The sequence below is a fragment of the Cherax quadricarinatus genome, chromosome 18 (assembly GCF_038502225.1).
Source record: "Cherax quadricarinatus isolate ZL_2023a chromosome 18, ASM3850222v1, whole genome shotgun sequence".
Lineage (NCBI taxonomy): Eukaryota > Metazoa > Arthropoda > Malacostraca > Decapoda > Parastacidae > Cherax > Cherax quadricarinatus.
In genome coordinates this window covers 31401868-31424662 of record NC_091309.1, presented here as the reverse complement: position 1 = coordinate 31424662, position 22795 = coordinate 31401868, and the positions used below count along the sequence as shown (strand labels likewise).

At 42.9% G+C, this 22795-nt stretch overlaps 1 protein-coding gene across 7 annotated transcripts in view; it reads right to left on the bottom strand.

Annotated features, from left to right (window-relative positions):
* The window catches only part of LOC128689222 (uncharacterized), a 413444-nt gene that overhangs the window by 134889 nt on the left and 255760 nt on the right, over window positions 1-22795 (bottom strand). The window contains exon 1 of one of the 7 annotated variants that reach the window (XM_070086381.1): window positions 4029-4072. The exons of the other annotated variants lie outside the window; for them this stretch is intronic. The gene's annotated coding sequence lies outside the window, so the exon portion shown is untranslated. Of the gene's footprint in view, window positions 1-4028; window positions 4073-22795 lie in introns of those variants that run through there. 7 annotated transcript variants of the gene reach the window in all.

Genomic DNA, 22795 nt, shown 5'->3' with positions numbered 1-22795 from the left:
CAGGGAGCTTTTGTCATGTGAGAGAGTTGGTCAGGGAGCTTTTGTCATGTGAGAGAGTTGGTCAGGGAGCTTTTGTCATGTGAGAGTTGGTCAGGGAGCTTTTGTCAGGCGAAACAGTTGGACATAACTCTTCTGAAGAGTCGATCCATCCCACAGCTGTTATCACTGCAGTGACCCCACAGTCAGGACATGTCACGGGTTCACCAGACTGAGAGGAATAGAGAAACTTGCTGGAGTTCTCCTGTTTATTGTACATGAGAATGTGGATACAGTCGCACTAACAAGTTCACACGCTTTTTCTCCTGGGTTTGAACCAACCTGGTCTAACCCTTTTGGCCGCTGAAGCCTAACGGCTATACCTGGAGGGTGTTTCAGGGGTCAACGCCCCCGTGTCCCGGTCCATGACCAGGCCTCGCGGTGGATCACGACCTGATAAACCAGGCTGTAACTGCTGGCCGTACGCAAACCGACGTACGAATCACAGCTCGGCTGGTCAGGTACTGACTTGAGGTGTCTGTCCAGCTCCTTCAAGACAGCCAGGGGTCTGTTGGTAATTTCCCTTATGTACGCTGGGAGGCAGCTGATACACTTAGCGTATTGTCTTAGTGTACTCTTGGTGCCCCTGCTACAAGAGTTATACATGATATCTGTCTATAAGGAGGCCTGGTCACAGACCGGGCCGCGGGGGCGTTGACCCCCGGAACTCTCTCCAGGTAATAAGAACGATTATTGAATACGCTCTTAACATTTACTGACGGACGATGCATTATCAGAAATAATACAGTATTACCATAAGTAAAGAAGAAAAAGACAAAGTACAGTGAGTGGAACAATACACAACCCGCAACATGGCTTCCTTCACCCTCGTGTGGTAGTGTGACTTGTAAATGGTCCAAGTCGGGCCGAAACGTCGTCATTGGCTTCTTTCTCCTATTTGCGTGTTATTTGTATATTACCAGAAGTAATACAATATTACCATAATTTTTGCTTGTATGCTTTCTAGATCGTGTGATAAAACGAGCCCCCAGACATTTTATAACTAGGCCCCAGAGAGTTTTAAGTAACCCACAAAGACTTTTAAGAAGCCCCAGAGAGTCCTAACAATGTGTTGTATAGAAGCGCACTAGCGACCCCGAGCCCCAGAAGATCACAAAGTTCACAAGGATAATATCGAGAATTATCTCTGAATGGCGTCTAAGTGAGGGAGATAATTTTAATGGAGGAGTTATATTTTGTTACTCAGATTTATGGAAGCTAAATGTGTGTACACAGCAAGTGATGTAGTGGAGGCAGCAACCATAGCTTTAAGACGAGGTACGATAAAGCTCATGGAGCAGGAGCTAGTAGCGCTCAGTGAAGAGGCGGGGCCAAGAGCCGAGTCTCGACCCCTGCAACCACAGTTAGGCGAGTGTACACACACACACACACACACACACACACACACACACACACAGCGGGAAGACATGATAACAACATACAAAATACTGCGAGGAACTGACAGGGTAGACAAAGAGATGGGACACACAAACAAGGTGTCACAGTTGAAAGTTGAAAACTCAGATGAGTCAAAGGGATGTTAGGAAGTATTTCTTCAGGCATAAAGTTGTGAGGAAGTGGAATAGTCTGGGAAGTGATGTAGTGGAGGCGGAAACCATACATAGTTTTAAGGCGAGGTTTGATAAAGCTCATGGAGCAGGGAGAGAGAGGACCTAGTAGCGACGAGTGAAGAAGCGGGCCAGGAGCTATGAATCGACCCCTGCAACCACAATTAGATGAATATAGAGAGAGAGGGAGGGGGAGGTGGGTAGATTGCACTTTCTTGGACTGAAAGGAGCTTTCGACACAGTTCCTCACAAGAGATTAGTGCAAAAGCTAAAGGATCAGACACGCATGACAGGAAAGGCACTACAATGAATCAGAGAAAACCTGACAGGGAGGCAACAACGAGTTATGATACGTGACGAGGTGTCAGAGTGGGCGCCTGTGACAACCGGGGTTCCACAGGGGTCAGTCCTAGGACCTCTGCTGTCTTTGGTATATGTGAATGACATGAGAGAAGGGATAGACTCGGAAGTGTCCCTGTTTCCAGATGATGTGAAGATAATGAGAATTCAGTCTGATGAGGACCAGGCAGGACTACAGAGGAACCTGGACAGGCTGCAAGCCTGGTCCAGAAGCTGGCTACTGGAATTTAACCCCACCATATGCAAAGTCATGAAGATCGGGGCAGGGCAAAAAAGACCGCAGACAAAGTACAGTCTAGGTAGCCAAAGACTGCAAACTTCACTCAAGATAAAGGATCGTGGGGTGAATTTTATACCGAGTACATCTCCTGAGGCGCACATAAACTAAATAACTGCTGCAGCACATGGGAGCCTAGAAAACCTAAGAATAGCATTCCGACACCTCAGTACAGAATCGTTCAAGACTCTGTACACCGTGTACGTTAGGCCCATACTGGAGGATGCAGCGCCAGTTTGGAACCCACACCTGGTCAAGCACGTCAAGAAATTAGAGAAAGTACAAAGGTTTGCAACAAGACTAGTTCCGGAGCTCAGGGGCATGTCCTACGAAGAAAGGTTAATGGAAATCGGCCTGACGACACTGGAGGACAGGAGGGTCAGGGGAGACATGATAGCTACATATAAAATACTGCGAGGAATTGATAAAGTGGACAGAGACAGGATGTTCCAGGGAGGGGACACAGCAACAAGAGGTCACAGTTGGAAGTTGAAGACTCAGATGAGTCAAAGGGATGTTAGGAAGTATTTCTTCAGTCATAGTTGTCAAGAAGTGAAAATGTCTGGAAACTGACGTTTTGGAGGTGGGAAGCATACACAGCTTTAAGACGAGGTTTGATAAAGCTCATGGAGCAGGGAGAAAGTGATCTAGTAGCTACTAGTGAAGAGGCGGGGCCAGGAGCTATAACTCTACCCCTCCAACCACAATTAGGCGAGTACAAATAGGTAAGTACAAACACACACACACACACACAGGAGCTGTGACTCGACCCCTGCAACCACAAATAGGTGAGTACACACACACACACACACACACACACACACACACACACACACACACCTCCCAAGACAGTAGGAGGAGGTACCAAGAGCTGCATGTGTCACCATCACTTAGCTTGTTTCCATCACTTAGCATTTGTCACCACTTAGCATATCACCATCACTTATATTTGTCACCATCACTTATATTTGTCACCATCACTTAGCATTTGTCACCATCACTTAGCATTTGTCACCATCACTTAGCATTTGTCACCACTTAGCATATCACCATCACTTATATTTGTCACCATCACTTAGCATTTGTCACCATCACTTAGTATTGGTCATCATCGCTTAGCGTATCACCATCACTTAGCATTTGTCACCATCACTTAGCAGTTGTCACCATCACTTAGCAGTTGTCACCATCACTTTGCATTTGTCACCATCGCTTAGCATTTGTCACCATTACTTAGCATTTGTCACCATTACTTAGCATTTGTCACCATTACTTAGCATTTGTCACCATTACTTAGCATTTGTCACCATTACTTAGCATTTGTCGCCATTACTTAGCGTGTTTGTGACCATCATTTAGCATTTATCGGCATCAGTCACTATAATCGGTACCTTCATCTTTCTCCACACACGTTTGACCAACAGTGACCATGTTACACCACTACAGTGACTCACCATACGCCTTCACCATCACAAGAGTCAGTGTTTCACTTAACACATCTGTACATACTGTTGGGTTTTTAAATGTCACCATTAATGTTTCTTCCTGCTGTCACCAACAGCCTGATTGGTCAGTGATCATCAGACGGAGGCTCAAGTCTTTACTACATTCACCCAACACACTGCGAATATCGTCAAAATTCAGTGGGTTGTGGCTAAGTTGGTGTCGACATCACTGTAGTTATCCTGGTGTTGAGTCACGTTGTTATTGTGTTTGTTTATGAAGCGCTAAACCCATGTGGGTGAGCGCCAGGAGTGGTGGAGGCTGGAACCTGCCTCAGCTCTCACCTGGATGCGTCGCGCACAGCCTCACTCAGACTACTGTACAAGATCAGTGAACACTCACCACCCTTCTTGTCTGCTCCCTCCCTCCCAGCCCTCTTTCCTACTCTCCCTCCCTCCCAGCCCTCTTTCCTACTCTCCCTCCCTCCCAGCCCTCGTTCCTACTCTCCCTCCCTCCCAGCCCTCGTTCCTACTCTCCCTCCCTCCAAGAGCCTCCACCCTGCCAAATACAACTACTACTTGTATATTTCTATACAGACCATGTATGATTTCTTAGCTTTATTACTGAATATTAGTTTATCAGACTTGTAGCCCTACTCATCTTGGGTCAGTATATGTTTAGTGAGCTTCAATAACAGAATATTATATATATATATATATATATATATATATATATATATATATATATATATATATATATATATATATGTATATATATATATATATATATATGTATATATATATATATATATATATGTATATATATATATATATATATGTATATATATATATATATATGTATATATGTGTATATATGTATATATGTATATATATATATATATATGTATATATATATATATATATATGTATATATATTATATATATATATATATATATATTTATATATATATATATATATGTGTATATATGTATATGTATATATATATATATATGTATATATATATACATATATATATATATACATATATATATATATATATACATATATATATATATATATATAATTTATGTCGCCCCTGCCCTGGATTGATGGAGATCTTTTCATTATAAATCCATTTCTCCTTTGTAATAGTAACTCCAGCTTTGCAGAAAGGATATATTTGAAGCTGGTGTAGCAAATGAAACGTTAATGAAATACTTGACGATATTCCCATTGCACTACTGAAGTCTACCAGCTCTGTGCTGACACCACACTACCAGCTCTGTGCTGACACCACACTACCAGCTCTGTGCTGACACCACACTACCAGCTCTGTGCTGACACCACACTACCAGCTCTGTGCTGACACCACACTACCAGCTCTGTGCTGACACCACACTACCGTTGTAACAAATTGTGCTAAATACAAAAATACATCAACATTCACCGTACATCCAACATCTATAACCAAACCCACGTCACTGCTTGTCTAATTACCTAATTGCGATTCCTTGTTCATAGCTGCATCAACAGTTATGTGAGTCGTCTCCCGTCTTTACTGTTATGTACCGATATATATATATATATATATATATATATATATATATATATATATATATATATATATATATATATATATATATATATATATTAAATACACACACACACAGTAGTGTGCAAATTAATTGGGATTAAAGTAAATTTTGTGATTATCTCATATTTCTTAGTCTCCAGCTTAATGTAGTTTGGGTTCTTTTCAGAAAAGTTTGCTTCCTGCTTTTGGCAATTATCCAACTGTGGTGTTACCCTGCGACTCTCATTAGTGCTACAACAGCTGTTCTTCTGTAAGGCTATTCCTGTAAGCGTGCTCTGCAAATGAATGTGATTTTGCCAAATTCTCCCGTTTAATTCATGATTACTGCTAAAATTCATGATGGATGTTACACCTTGGATGCTGATTTGAGCATCAGACAGCTCGCTGAGGATCTGAGCCTAGCAAAGGCAACTATTGGTCGGATTCTGAAAAGAGCGGACGACACTGGTGATTGTGGAGCGTTGAGTCGAGGAAGATGTGGAAGAAAACGCAAGACAACACCTAAGGTTGACACGGTTATCATAAGAAATAGTGTGAAGGCTCCCAAGAAAACCAGCAAATATCTGGAGAGATTTGGCTTTAGTTGGCGTAAATGTTGATTCTTCAACTGTTCGACGAAGGTTCCTTGAAGCTGGTAGGACTGCCAGAAAGCTGGTAAAGAAACTATTGACTGCTACTATGAAGAAAATATGGCTGCGGTGGGCACTCGATCATAAGGGATGGACGACAGATAAATGGAGACAGTTTTGAAGTACATTGGTACAGATCAGTGGTAGTGAGACGGAGTAAAGGCGAACCTCTTGGGAATGGACACATTCAACAAGCGCCTAAACACCCTCCTAAGATGTTTTGGGGTAGTTTTACTACTAAAGGCCCTAGACGGCTTGTTATTGTTGAGTGAACAATGAACAGACAAATAAAAGGCAGTCCTGGCAATTCATTTGCTTCCCATTGTGGCTAGAGACTGCCTTGATGGAGAAGGCATTTTCGAGCAGGATCTTGCTTCATGCAGCGCTTCCAGAAAAATGTTGACATGTTTTGAAGAGAGTAGGCTAAGTGGAAATTCTCCTGACCTCAACCCAGTTGAGAAGTTCAGTTCCATAGTCAGGAACTATCTGATAGTTCCTGACTATGGAACTGAACTTCTCCAGGCCGAGGGACTGACAACCTCAAATTCTACGACTACAAGGGTGATGGACTGATTACATCGTCTTCACATCTCTACTGTTCCTGCCTATTTTCTGTATTCGACTGAAGAAGCCTACTGTGTAGGCGAAACGTTTCGGAATAAAGTTGTCTAACTGTTGCATATGTGTCTTACCTAACAACCTGTCGGTATTGTATACCATTTTGATGTTCATTAACACCCCTCCTTCAGAGTGCAGGCACTGTACTTCCCATCTCCAGGACTCAAGTCCGGCCTGCCAGTTTCCCTGAACCCCTTCATAAATGTTACTTTGCTCACACTTCAACAGCACGTCAAGTATTAAAAACCATTTGTCTCCATTCACTCCTATCAAACACGCTCACGCATGCCTGCTGGAAGTCCAAGCCCCTCGCACACAAAACCTCCTTTACCCCCTCCCTCCAACCTTGTGAGACCTCTACCCACTCTACCTGAGGTATCCCAGCGAGTGAGCACGTCTCCTGTGTACCCCAGTGCTTAACAGAATAGGGAATAGCATATGGAGGTACAAAATAAAAAAAATGGGAACTATGGCTATAGTTTACTTAATAACATAAAAGGGCTAGAATACCACATATACTGATGGACATTTACATAATATAACAATTGACCTTTGAGACTTATTACCAGGGGGAAAGGTAGATGTTATCAGTAACACGGACTAGTACTCACTCTTAATTCACCGACCAGCTGACCCGAGATTCCCAATGCGTGGTCCACTACACACACAGCTGTCCAGAGCTCTCGCTCCCCGGACCTGTCACCAACAACCTCCTTACTCAGCTGTTCCCTGGACTTATATCGTAGTCAAAGTACCCCCTCCCCAATGGGGTATGTACCACGTGTTACGACCTGACGCTGAGGTCTGACACCGTCAAGAACAAAAGACCTCAGACGTGGGCGTGACTACCCGACATTTGCTAAGGCAGGTGTGACCATATAATTAGGTCTCCCTAGAGACCTCACAAGCCCATCTGAACTGCATCACATCCCCCTTTCTCCCCCAATTTAAAATATCTGAGAACTAGGACAATTTGTCCTAAGTTATTAGACTATTTTAATCCTAACCCTTTTATTCTATTACAATACAATAGCAAATAATATGAATTCACACAGATCAGTAGGTTTAATAAATTCTAGCACAAGAAACGAATAACAATGACTCTGGTGCGAAACCTCCTTATCCGTCATGTCTCCTTAAAACTAAATATCGGACTCCAGTGCCTTCCTGTACTCTACTAGAAATAAACTAGCTCCTGTAGTCACCCTCGCTAATTAACCATTGAGCCAAACCTCGTAAGGTTTTCCTGGCGTATAAAACAGCTCCAGCGGGTATTATTCCTTCAAGTACTTGCAACTGAACCATTACACGACCACAATGTCGCATTTTCCTTGCACCCTACCGTGACCATATAATTAGTTCTCCCTAGAGACCTCACAAGCCCATCTGAACTGCATCACAAACTTTCCTAGGCCGACCCCTACCCCGCCTTCCTTCCACTACAGACTGATACACTCTTGAAGTCATTCTGTTTCGCTCCATTCTCTCTACATGTCCGAACCACCTCAACAACCCTTCCTCAGCCCTCTGGACAACAGTTTTGGTAATCCCGCACCTCCTCTTAACTTCCAAACTACGAATTCTCTGCATTATATTCACACCACACATTGCCCTTTCATGACATCTCCACTGCCTCCAGCCTTCTCCTCGCTGCAACATTGAATCTATGGGCAATACCCATAAGCAGGATCGTGAAATGGGACTATTCAACCGTGGAGAAGCTAATTGCTGCCGTTATTAGGATCTGGTACGACGACGAAGAATTGGCAAAAATGTGCTCAACATTGGCCAGTTCTGTGTCAAAGCGTGTAGCAATGCTTATAAAAATAAAGGATGGTCATATCAATTATTATTCAGTCATCTGTTATATCATTGCCGTGTATTTTTTCAAATAAACAATAATTTTCCAAATAAATGTCTTGTTTCATCACTGTCCCAATTAATATGCACACTACTGTGTGTGTGTGTGTGTGTGTGTGTGTGTGTGTGTGTGTGTGTGTGTGTGTGTGTGTGTGTGTGCATTGAAATACAAATATAAATAAAACTGGCCAGTTAGAAAGTACTTATTTAAAATCTGTCCTTGTTGGGTGTCGACAATGTTAACTCGCAAAATGAAGGGAAACCGAATGCGATACTCGGAGAATATGCTGCTAATGAATTTTGACTCTGAAAAAAATTAAGCAGTGATATATAGCCATAGGTGAAAGACTGATTCATGACTGTGACCCTCGAGTGCAAGCAACACTATAAACAATATAAACACACTAATTCTCCGGCACCAAAGCAATTCAAGGTATAACAGTGACAGCAACATCATGTGTACAATTTTCTACGATGTAGGAGTAGTAGTTAGAATCGACTGTGTGCCTCACAGAGACCGCATTATGGGTAAATACAACTCTTATTAGCCTGGGTGTGATTCAGTCCTTGAAAAACGGCTGGAAAAGCTGCCGACGACTTGTTGCTTGACGACGCTCGACCTGCTCACACGTCACCAGTTGGAAAGGTGGCTCTGCCAGACTGTGGATTTCCCAGACCTGGTCCCGTGTGACTTTCACCTGTTTCCCAAATTAAAGGATCACTTCCGTGGGACGCGCTGCGACGATGACAGTCAGCTCGGCTACGAAATGGAAAAACCAGCAAGACCACTTTTCTTTATGAGTGGCATAGAAAAAAGTTCCATGACTGTTATAACAAGTGCAGAGCTGTTTGTTATAACAAGTGCAGAGCTGTTTCTTATAACAAGTGCAGAGCTGCTTGTTATAACAAGTGCAGAGCTGTTTGTTATAACAAGTGCAGAGCTGCTTGTTATAACAAGTGCAGAGCTGCTTGTTATAACAAGTGCAGAGCTGTTTGTTATAACAAGTGCAGAGCTGCTTGTTATAACAAGTGCAGAGCTGTTTGTTATAACAAGTGCAGAGCTGCTTGTTATAACAAGTGCAGAGCTGCTTGTTATAACAAGTGCAGAGCTGTTTGTTATAACAAGTGCAGAGCTGCTTGTTATAACAAGTGCAGAGCTGTTATAACAAGTGCAGAGCTGTTTGTTATAACAAGTGCAGAGCTGTTTGTTATAACAAGTGCAGAGCTGCTTGTTATAACAAGTGCAGAGCTGTTTGTTATAACAAGTGCAGAGCTGTTTGTTATAACAAGTGCAGAGCTGTTATAACAAGTGCAGAGCTGTTTGTTATAACAAGTGCAGAGCTGTTTGTTATAACAAGTGCAGAGCTGTTTGTTATAACAAGTGCAGAGCTGTTATAACAAGTGCAGAGCTGTTATAACAAGTGCAGAGCTGTTATAACAAGTGCAGAGCTGTTTGTTATAACAAGTGCAGAGCTGTTATAACAAGTGCAGAGCTGTTTGTTATAACAAGTGCAGAGCTGTTATAACAAGTGCAGAGCTGTTTGTTATAACAAGTGCAGAGCTGTTTGTTATAACAAGTGCAGAGCTGTTATAACAAGTGCAGAGCTGTTTGTTATAACAAGTGCAGAGCTGCTTGTTATAACAAGTGCAGAGCTGTTTGTTATAACAAGTGCAGAGCTGTTTGTTATAACAAGTGCAGAGCTGTTTGTTATAACAAGTGCAGAGCTGTTTGTTATAACAAGTGCAGAGCTGTTTGTTATAACAAGTGCAGAGCTGTTTGTTATAACAAGTGCAGAGCTGTTTGTTATAACAAGTGCAGAGCTGCTTGTTATAACAAGTGCAGAGCTGTTTGTTATAACAAGTGCAGAGCTGTTTGTTATAACAAGTGCAGAGCTGTTTGTTATAACAAGTGCAGAGCTGTTTGTTATAACAAGTGCAGAGCTGCTTGTTATAACAAGTGCAGAGCTGCTTGTTATAACAAGTGCAGAGCTGCTTGTTATAACAAGTGCAGAGCTGCTTGTTATAACAAGTGCAGAGCTGTTTGTTATAACAAGTGCAGAGCTGTTTGTTATAACAAGTGCAGAGCTGTTTGTTATAACAAGTGCAGAGCTGTTTGTTATAACAAGTGCAGAGCTGCTTGTTATAACAAGTGCAGAGCTGCTTGTTATAACAAGTGCAGAGCTGCTTGTTATAACAAGTGCAGAGCTGCTTGTTATAAGTGCAGAGCTGTTTGTTATAACAAGTGCAGAGCTGTTTGTTATAACAAGTGCAGAGCTGTTTGTTATAACAAGTGCAGAGCTGTTTGTTATAACAAGTGCAGAGCTGTTTGTTATAACAAGTGCAGAGCTGTTTGTTATAACAAGTGCAGAGCTGCTTGTTATAACAAGTGCAGAGCTGCTTGTTATAACAAGTGCAGAGCTGCTTGTTATAACAAGTGCAGAGCTGCTTGTTATAACAAGTGCAGAGCTGTTTGTTATAACAAGTGCAGAGCTGTTTGTTATAACAAGTGCAGAGCTGTTTGTTATAACAAGTGCAGAGCTGTTTGTTATAACAAGTGGTGACTGATGTTTTATTGTAGTTTCTCTTAGAGGGAGGTTCCTTGATGCTGCTGAGGTGCTCCATCAAGGGAGGTTCCTTGATGCTGCTGAGGTGCTCCATCAAGGGAAGTTCCTTGATGCTGCTGAGGTGCTCCATCAAGGGAGGTTCCTTGATGCTGCTGAGGTGCTCCATCAAGGGAGGTTCCTTGATGCTGCTGAGGTTCTCCATCAAGGGAGGTTCCTTGATGATGCTGAGGTGCTCCATCAAGGGAGGTTCCTTGATGCTGAGGTGCTCCATCAAGGGAGGTTCCTTGATGCTGCTGAGGTGCTCCATCAAGGGAGGTTCCTTGATGCTGCTGAGGTGCTCCATCAAGGGAGGTTCCTTGATGATGCTGAGGTGCTCCATCAAGGGAGGTTCCTTGATGCTGCTGAGGTGCTCCATCAAGGGAGGTTCCTTGATGCTGCTGAGGTGCTCCATCAAGGGAGGTTCCTTGATGCTGCTGAGGTGCTCCATCAAGGGAGGTTCCTTGATGCTGCTGAGGTGCTCCATCAAGGGAGGTTCCTTGATGCTGCTGAGGTGCTCCATCAAGGGAGGTTCCTTGATGCTGCTGAGGTGCTCCATCAAGGGAGGTTCCTTGATGCTGCTGAGGTGCTCCATCAAGGGAGGTTCCTTGATGCTGCTAAGGTGCTCCATCAAGGGAGGTTCCTTGATGCTGCTGAGGTGCTCCATCAAGGGAGGTTCCTTGATGCTGCTGAGGTGCTCCATTAAGGGAGGTTCCTTGATGCTGCTGAGGTGCTCCATCAAGGGAGGTTCCTTGATGCTGCTGAGGTGCTCCATCAAGGGAGGTTCCTTGATGCTGCTGAGGTGCTCCATCAAGGGAGGTTCCTTGATGCTGCTGAGGTGCTCCATCAAGGGAGGTTCCTTGATGCTGCTGAGGTGCTCCATCAAGGGAGGTTCCTTGATGCTGCTGAGGTGCTCCATCAAGGGAGGTTCCTTGATGCTGCTGAGGTGCTCCATCAAGGGAGGTTCCTTGATGCTGCTGAGGTGCTCCATCAAGGGAGGTTCCTTGATGCTGCTGAGGTGCTCCATCAAGGGAGGTTCATTGATGCTGCTGAGGTGCTCCATCAAGGGAGATTCCTTGATGCTGCTGAGGTGCTCCATCAAGGGAGGTTCCTTGATGCTGCTGAGGTGCTCCATCAAGGGAGGTTCCTTGATGCTGCTGAGGTGCTCCATCAAGGGAGGTTCCTTGATGCTGCTGAGGTGCTCCATCAAGGGAAGTTCCTTGATGCTGCTGAGGTGCTCCATCAAGGGAAGTTCCTTGATGCTGCTGAGGTGCTCCATCAAGGGAAGTTCCTTGATGCTGCTGAGGTGCTCCATCAAGGGAAGTTCCTTGATGCTGCTGAGGTGCTCCATCAAGGGAAGTTCCTTGATGCTGCTGAGGTACTCCAAGGGAAGTTCCTTGATGCTGCTGAGGTACTCCATCAAGGGAGGTTCTTTGATGCTACTGAGAGCTCCATCAAGGGAGGTTCCTTGATGCTGCTGAGGTGCTCCATCAAGGGAGGTTCGTTGATGCTGCTGAGGTGCTCCATCAAGGGAGGTTCGTTGATGCTGCTGAGGGGCTCCAAGGGAGGTTCCTTGATGCTACTGAGGGCTCCAAGGGAGGTTCCTTGATGCTGCTGAGGTGCTCCATCAAGGGAGGTTCCTTGATGCTGCTGAGGGCTCCATCAAGGGAGGTTCCTTGATGTTGCCGAGGGCTTCATCAAGGGAGGTTCCTTGATGCTGCCGAGGGCTCCATCAAGGGAGGTTCCTTGATGCTGCTGAGGGCTCCATCAATGGAGGTTCGTTGATGCTGCTGAGGGCTCCGTCAAGGGAGGTTCCTTGATGCTACTGAGGGTTCCGTCAATGTAGGTTCCTTGATGCTGCTGAGGGTTCCGTCAATGTAGGTTCCTTGATGCTGCTGAGGGTTCCGTCAAGGGAGGTTTCTTGATGCTGCAGAGGGTTCCGTCAAGGGTGGTTCCTTGATGCTGCCGAGGGCTCCGTCAAGGGAAGTTTCTTGATGCTGCTGAGGGTTCCGTCAAGGGAAGTTCCTTGATGCTGCTGAGGGCTCCATCAAGGGAGGTTCCTTGATGCTGCTGAGGTGATCCATCAAGGGAGGTTCCTTGATGCTGCTGAGGGCTCCATCAAGGGAGGTTCCTTGATGCTGCTGAGGGTTCCATCAAGGGAGGTTCCTTGATGCTGTTGAGGTGCTCCATCAAGGGAGGTTCCTTGATGCTGCTGAGGGTTCCGTCAAGGGAGGTTTCATGATGCTGAGTGTTCCGTCAATGTAGGTTCCTTGATGTTGCTGAGGGTTCCGTCAAGGGAGGTTCCTTGATGCTGCAGAGGGTTCCGTCAAGGGAGGTTTCTTGATGCTGCAGAGGGCTCCATCAAGGGAGGTTCCTTGATGCTGCTGAGGTGATCCATCAAGGGAGGTTCCTTGATGCTGCTGAGGGCTCCATCAAGGGAGGTTCCTTGATGCTGATGAGGGCTCCATCAAGGGAGGTTCCTTGATGCTTCTGAGGTGCTCCATCAAGGGAGGTTCCTTGATGCTGCTGAGGGTTCCGTCAAGGGAGGTTTCTTGATGCTGAGGGTTCCGTCAATGTAGGTTCCTTGATGCTGCTGAGGGTTCCGTCAAGGGAGGTTCCTTGATGCTGCAGAGGGTTCCGTCAAGGGAGGTTCCTTGATGCTGCCGAGGGCTCCGTCAAAGGAGGTTTCTTGATGCTGCTGAGGGTTCCGTCAAGGGAAGTTCCTTGATGCTGCTGAGGGCTCCATCAAGGGAGGTTCCTTGATGCTGCTGAGGTGATCCATCAAGGGAGGTTCCTTGATGCTGCTGAGGGCTCCATCAAGGGAGGTTTCTTGATGCTTCTGAGGTGCTCCATCAAGGGAGGTTCCTTGATGCTGCTGAGGGTTCCGTCAAGGGAGGTTCCTTGATGCTGAGGGTTCCGTCAAGGGAGGTTCCTTGATGCTGCTGAGGGTTTCGTCAAGGTAGGTTCCTTGACGCTGCTAAGGGTTCCGTCAAGGGAGGTTCCTTGATGCTGCTGAGGGTTCCGTCAATGTAGGTTCCTTGATGCTGCTGAGGGTTCCGTCAAGGGAGGTTTCTTGATGCTGCTGAGGGTTCCGTCAAGGGAGGTTCCTTGATGCTGCTGAGGGTTCCGTCAAGGGAGGTTCCTTGATGCTGAGGGTTCCGTCAAGGGAGGTTCCTTGATGCTGCTGAGGGTTCCGTCAATGTAGGTTCCTTGATGCTGCTGAGGGTTCCGTCAAGGGAAGTTTCTTGATGCTGCTGAGGGTTCCGTCAAGGGAGGTTCCTTGATGCTGCTGAGGGTTCCGTCAAGGGAGGTTACCTGGAGTTTACCTGGAGAGAGTTCCGGGGGTCAACGCCCCCGCGGCCCGGTCTGAGACCAGGCCTCCTGGTGGATCAGAGCCTGATCAACCAGGCTGTTGCTGCTGGCTGCACGCAAACCAACATACGAGCCACAGCCCGGCTGATCCGGAACTGACTTTAGGTGCTTGTCCAGTGCCAGCTTGAAGACTACCAGGGGTCTGTTGGTAATCCCCCTTATGTGTGCTGGGAGGCAGTTGAACAGTCTCGGGCCCCTGACACTTATTGTATGGTCTCTTAACGTGCTAGTGACACCCCTGCTTTTCATTGGGGGGATGGTGCATCGTCTGCCAAGTCTTTTGCTTTCGTAGTGGGTGATTTTCGTGTGCAAGTTCGGTACTAGTCCCTCTAGGATTTTCCAGGTGTATATAATCATGTATCTCTCCCTCCTGCGTTCCAGGGAATACAGGTTTAGGAACCTCAAGCGCTCCCAATAATTGAGGTGTTTTATCTCCGTTATGCGCGCCGTGAAAGTTCTCTGTACATTTTCTAGGTCGGCAATTTCACCTGCCTTGAAAGGTGCTGTTAGTGTGCAGCAATATTCCAGCCTAGATAGAACAAGTGACCTGAAGAGTGTCATCATGGGCTTGGCCTCCCTAGTTTTGAAGGTTCTCATTATCCATCCTGTCATTTTTCTAGCAGATGCGATTGATACAATGTTATGGTCCTTGAAGGTGAGATCCTCCGACATGATCACTCCCAGGTCTTTGACGTTGGTGTTTCGCTCTATTTTGTGGCCAGAATTTGTTTTGTACTCTGATGAAGATTTAATTTCCTCATGTTTACCATATCTGAGTAATTGAAATTTCTCATCGTTGAACTTCATATTGTTTTCTGCAGCCCACTGAAAGATTTGGTTGATGTCTGCCTGGAGCTTTGCAGTGTCTGCAATGGAAGACACTGTCATGCAGATTCGGGTGTCATCTGCAAAGGAAGACACGGTTCCTTGATGCTGCAGAGGGTTCCGTCAAGGGAGGTTCCTTGATGCTGCAGAGGGTTCCGTCAAGGTAGGTTCCTTGATGCTGCTGAGGGTTCCGTCAAGGGAGGTTCCTTGATGCTGCTGAGGACTCCATCAAGGGAGGTTCCTTGATGCTGCTGAGGGTTCCGTCAAGGGAGGTTCCTTGATGCTGCTGAGGGCTCCATCAAGGGAGGTTCCTTGATGCTGCTGAGGTGCTCCATCAAGGGAGGTTCCTTGATGCTTCTGAGGTGCTCCATCAAGAGAGATTCCTTGATGCTGCTGAGGGCTCCATCAAGGGAGGTTCCTCGAGGCTGCTGAGGGCTCCAAGGGAGGTTCCTCGAGGCTGCTGAGGGCTCCAAGGGAGGTTCCTCGAGGCTGCTGAGGGCTCCAAGGGAGGTTCCTCGAGGCTGCTGAGGGCTCCATCAGGGGAGGTTCCTTGATGCTGCTGAGGGCTCTTAATGTGAGGACCTGAACCTGTGCTCCAAATCCTTAAACTAATATTGAATCCCTTTCATTTTTCCAGGAGCTGTGTGACTCCTACGGGTTTAGCACTCCCCCTGAATGTAAGAATAATCTTGATAACGTTAAGTTCAGAACTTCTTGATCTTCCCTCGTATGTACAGTAAGGTCGTGGTAACAGGTAATATCTTAATATGCGATAACACCACAGTATAAAAAGTGCTAATATTGCAAGCGCTTTCGTGATTCACGACAGTATCAAGTATCACGTGATGAATCACAATATCAGGTATCACGTGATGAATCACAATATCAGGTATCACGTGATGAATCACCATATCAGGTATCACGTGATGAATCACAATATCAAGTATCACGTGATGAATCACCATATCAGGTATCACGTGATGAATCACCATATCAGGTATCACGTGATGAATCACCATATCAGGTATCACGTGATGAATCACAATATCAGGTATCACGTGATGAATCACCATATCATGTATCACGTGATGAATCACCATATCAGGTATCACGTGATGAATCACCATATCAGGTATCACGTGATGAATCACAATATCAGGTATCACGTGATGAATCACAATATCAGGTATCACGTAATGAATCACCATATCAGGTATCACGTGATGAATCACCATATCAGGTATCACGTAATGAATTACCATATCAGGTATCACGTGATGAATCACCATATCAGGTATCACGTGATGAATCACCATATCAGGTATCACGTGATGAATCACAATATCAGGTATCACGTGATGAATCACCATATCAGGTATCACGTGATGAATCACCATATGTATCACGTGATGAATCACAATATCAGGTATCACGTGATGAATCACAATATCAGGTATCGCGTGATGAATCACCATATCAGGTATCACGTGATGAATCACAATATCAGGTATCACGTGATGAATCACAATATCAGGTATCACGTGATGAATCACCATATCAGGTATCACGTGATGAATCACCATATCAGGTATCACGTGATGAATCACCATATCAGGTATCACGTGATGAATCACCATATCAGGTATCACGTGATGAATCACCATATCAGGTATCACGTGATGAATCACCATATCAGGTATCACGTGATGAATCACAGTATCAGGTATCACGTGATGAATCACCATATCAGGTATCACGTGATGAATCACCATATCAGGTATCACGTGATGAATCACAATATCAGGTATCACGTGATGAATCACAATATCAGGTATCACGTGATGAATCACAATATCAGGTATCACGTGATGAATCACAATATCAGGTATCACGTGATGAATCACAATATCAGGTATCACGTGATGAATCACAATATCAGGTATCACGTGATGAATCACCATATCAGGTATCACGTGATGAATCACCATATCAGGTATCACGTGATGAATCACCATATCAGGTATCACGTGATGAATCACCATATCAGGTATCACGTGATGAATCACCATATCGGGTATCACGTGATGAATCACCATATCAGGTATCACGTGATGAATCACCATATCAGGTATCACGTGATGAATCACCATATCAGGTATCACGTGATGAATCACCATATCAGGTATCACGTGATGAATCACCATATCAGGTATCACGTGATGAATCACCATATCAGGTATCACGTGATGAATCACCATATCAGGTATCACGTGATGAATCACCATATCAGGTATCACGTGATGAATCACCATATCAGGTATCACGTGATGAATCACAATATCAGGTATCACGTGATGAATCACAATATCAGGTATCACGTGATGAATCACCATATCAGGTATCACGTGATGAATCACAATATCAGGTATCACGTGATGAATCACAATATCAGGTATCACGTGATGAATCACAATATCAGGTATCACGTGATGAATCACAATATCAGGTATCACGTGATGAATCACAATATCAGGTATCACGTGATGAATCACAATATCAGGTATCACGTGATGAATCACAATATCAGGTATCACGTGATGAATCACCATATCAGGTATCACGTGATGAATCACAATATCAGGTATCACGTGATGAATCACAATATCAAGTATCACGTGATGAATCACAATATCAGGTATCACGTGATGAATCACAATATCAAGTATCACGTGATGAATCACAATATCAGGTATCACGTGATGAATCACAATATCAGGTATCACGTGATGAATCACAATATCAGGTATCACGTGATGAATCACAATATCAGGTATCACGTGATGAATCACAATATCAGGTATCACGTGATGAATCACAATATCAGGTATCACGTGATGAATCACAATATCAGGTATCACGTGATGAATCACAATATCAGGTATCACGTGATGAATCACAATATCAGGTATCACGTGATGAATCACAATATCAAGTATCACGTGATGAATCACAATATCAGGTATCACGTGATGAATCACAATATCAGGTATCACGTGATGAATCACAATATCAGGTATCACGTGATGAATCACAATATCAGGTATCACGTGATGAATCACAATATCAGGTATCACGTGATGAATCACAATATCAGGTATCACGTGATGAATCACAATATCAGGTATCACGTGATGAATCACAATATCAGGTATCACGTGATGAATCACAATATCAAGTATCACGTGATGAATCACAATATCAGGTATCACGTGATGAATCACAATATCAGGTATCACGTGATGAATCACAATATCAGGTATCACGTGATGAATCACAATATCAGGTATCACGTGATGAATCACAATATCAGGTATCACGTGATGAATCACAATATCAGGTATCACGTGATGAATCACAATATCAGGTATCACGTGATGAATCACAATATCAGGTATCACGTGATGAATCACAATATCAGGTATCACGTGATGAATCACAATATCAGGTATCACATGATGAATCACAATATCAAGTCTGACGTGATAATTCAGTATTTTCACTGTGGTTATATTGTACAATATATAATGTATAAAGGCTGTATCATTTTCTACCTGTTGTAAATCTTTCCGTTGTTCACTGCTTTGTAAAATATACTTTCTGGCAACTTTTCTCCTAATAATGTAATGAAAATAACTCTCGAAGTTATAATCAAGGTGAAGAAGAGCTTGATCATACAGAATGTGTAGAAGACTTGGGAGTCATGGTAAGCACAAATCTAAAGCCAAGACAGCAGTGCCTCAGTGTGCGCAACAAGGCTAACAAATTACTAGGATTTATTTCAAGAAGTATAAGTAACAGAAGTACAAAAGTTATTTTACGTCTCTATACATCACTAGTGAGGCCTCATTTAGATTATGCTGCTCAGTTTTGGTCTCCTTACTACAGGATGGATATAGACTCATTAGAGAACATACAGAAAAAAATGACTAAAATGATTTACTGTATAAGGAATCTCCCGTATGAAGACAGACTTAGAGCCTTGAATCTCCACTCTCTGGAGAGACGTAGAATGAGGGGAGATATCATTGAAGTGTATAAGTGGATGATGGGTATAAACAAAGATGATATTAATAAAGTACTGAGGGTGTCAAACCAGGTAAGAACCAGAAATATTGGATTTAAATTAGATAAATTTAGATTTAGAAAGGACATAAGTAAGTACTGGATTTCAGAGTTGTGGATGCGTGGAACAACCTTCCGAGTAGGGTGATCGAGGCTAGGACCTTGGGTAGCTTTAAAAAGAGATTGGACAAATATATGAGTGGGAGGGGCTGGGTTTGATTGGTGTCGTGGGTACGGGAGTAAATTCTTCAGTAGTTTTGGGTAGGGGTGGTTTTGATAAGTAACTGCCTTGTATGGGCCAGTAGGCCTTCTGCAGTGTTCCTCATTTCTTATGTTCTTATTTGGGTTGCCCTGACCTTGATGTGGTTGTCGGAGGTTGTTTGCGCTTTTTTTTTCCTCTTCGTTCCTTTTCTATTTTTGTTTCATAACACGAGAAAGCTTCATCCAATCGGCTTGAAGTTGATAATGCTGGTGTACGGTAATTAGGCTTAGATTCGGGAAATTTTTGTCACGTGCAGGCGCCCCGAGACAGAAGTTGTAGCACCTGTTTCCAGCGTCCTGTAATGTCTTTGATAACTTACTAAATCCTGTGTGGCGTAGCTTATAATTTTCAGAATAAATTGATTTCTAATTATTTGACGATAGAGGGAAGCTCAGGTGTGTAGGCGCACGCCTATTTTTTTTTTTTTTTTTAGATAATGCTAATTTTGATTGACATTAATTCCATTGATTCCAGTGTAGTAATTTAAAAAAAGGAATCCTGGTAGTATGAGCAATAACTGGAGAATGCCTCTTCTGATCGGCTTGAAATCTTCAGTCTTAGCGTGTTTTGCAGAAAGTAATGTTCGTGTTATTCGTGAGCTGCTTCACAAGTCAGTGTTCTGATTCTGACAAATAAATGTTAACATTGGTTACCATTCAATAGGTAGAGAATGTTTGATGTTATCTTAACATTAACACTGAGACTCTGGTGTTGTTATCTTAACATTAACACTGAGACTCTGGTGTTATCTTAACCTTAACACTGAGACTCTGGTGTTGTTATCTTAACATTAACACTGAGACTCTGGTGTTGTTATCTTAACATTAACACTGAAACTCTGGTGTTGTTATCTTAACATTAACACTGAGACTCTGCTGTTGTTATCTTAACATTAATACTGAGACTCTGCTGTTGTTATTTTAACATTAACACTGAGACTCTGGTGTTGTTGTCTTAACATTAACACTGAGACTCTGGTGTTATCTTAACATTAACAGTGAGACTCTGGTGTTATCTTAACATTAACAGTGAGACTCTGGTGTTGTTATCTTAACCTTAACACTGAGACTCTGGTGTTGTTATCTTAACATTAACACTGAGACTCTGCTGTTGTTATCTTAACATTAACACTGAGACTCTGGTGTTGTTATCTTAACCTTAACACTGAGACTCTGCTGTTGTTATCTTAACATTAACACTGAGACTCTGGTGTTGTTATCTTAACATTAACACAGAGACTCTGGTGTTGTTATCTTAACATTAACACTGAGACTCTGCTGTTGTTATCTTAACATTAACACTGAGACTCTGCTGTTGTTATCTTAACATTAACACAGAGACTCTGGTGTTGTTATCTTAACCTTAACACTGAGACTCTGGTGTTGTTATCTTAACATTAACACTGAGGCTCTGGTGTTGTTATCTTAACATTAACACTGAGACTCTGGTGTTGTTATCTTAACATTAACACTGAGACTCTGCTGTTGTTATCTTAACATTAACACTGAGACTCTGGTGTTGTTATCTTAACATTAACACAGAGACTCTGGTGTTGTTATCTTAACCTTAACACTGAGACTCTGCTGTTGTTATCTTAACATTAACACTGAGACTCTGGTGTTGTTATCTTAACATTAACACAGAGACTCTGGTGTTGTTATCTTAACATTAACACTGAGACTCTGGTGTTGTTATCTTAACATTAACACTGAGACTCTGGTGTTGTTATCTTAACATTAACACAGAGACTCTGGTGTTGTTATCTTAACATTAACACTGAGACTCTGGTGTTGTTATCTTAACATTAACACTGAGACTCTGGTGTTGTTATCTTAACATTAACACTGAGACTCTGGTGTTGTTATCTTAACATTAACACTGAGACTCTGCTGTTGTTATCTTAACATTAACACTGAGACTCTGCTGTTGTTATCTTAACATTAACACAGAGACTCTGGTGTTATCTTAACATTAACACAGAGAGTATAAGGGTGACGTCATACAAGTTTACACTGTTAAAAAAAAAGTTGGAATTGTTGGATTGAGAAAAATTATTGCATAATGCTGTTTCCGATGGGTTTCAAACTTCCATTGTTGATGAGCTTTGTTAAAAGAAATTTTCACTTTGAGCTTTGTAAATTGGCAGTTTTATTAAATAAATTGGTGTCCATGTATTAGCTATAGAATGGTTCTCCAGGTCGGTTTCAAACGTTAAGTCTTGGTCTTTCTTAAGTGAAGTATTTTTTTTTTTTTACTCTATTTAGGCTTTGTTCCAATCTCCTAATTTTGATTTTTTTTTATCATATTGAACATTCTTAAAAAAGCAAAATCAGATGCTTTTCTTAAGAGGATTGAGGAAAATTTTCAGTAGTATTTTGAAAAAAAAAATAGAATTAAAATTCTCATTTGTTTTTAATACTGATGAGTTTGATAAAGCCTTGAATACAACACAGTTGTCCTCAAATATTTAAGTTATACCATAAATTAAGGAAAGATCGTGGACAGCACCTTACGGAACGAAGTAAATGTGATAGTAATTATGGACAAGGTGGATTATATTGGGGAAAATAACAGTGACACTAACGTGGCCCGTAAACTCTTAGTGCAGATACGTTCATCTGAGTCATTACACAGGTTGTTGTGAAATATCTGGAGCCTCTGTGAGAAGAAATAACTGTGACCTTGTTGGTGGTTATCCTAAGTTGATATCATGTAGTTTTATGTGTACACAACATGTGTGTGTCGTGAAGAACATTATACAAATATCATGCTATGTACACATAGTTTACTTAAAGTATACTTAATTACTTATAAACATATTTAAACATTATCGACTGCTGTTCAATCTTGCTTTGATTTAGATTATTTATTGCAGCGTCATACAAAGTTTGTAGAGAGATGGTTGAAATTTAGGTGTGCCTGCAGGAAGTTCCTTGGTATGTAGAGTATTTCAAGCAAGAGAAAAACTTGATTGATTTCCGTCTACGTTTCAATTTGCCTTTATTTTTCATGGAAGAGGCCGGGTAAATTGAAATATGGATTGTCATGCAATAAATTGTGAGTGCCTCATCCGACTGCCTTTACCCTCAACACTAACAGTTTGGTAATGCACATTCCGAGCGGCTTCAAACTTGATGTGCTGATGTGTTGACGTTTGACATAATAAGAGAAGTCCTTTGCAGTTTGGCTTTTTTATAAATAACTTGTCAGAGAAAACTGAATCAAGTGT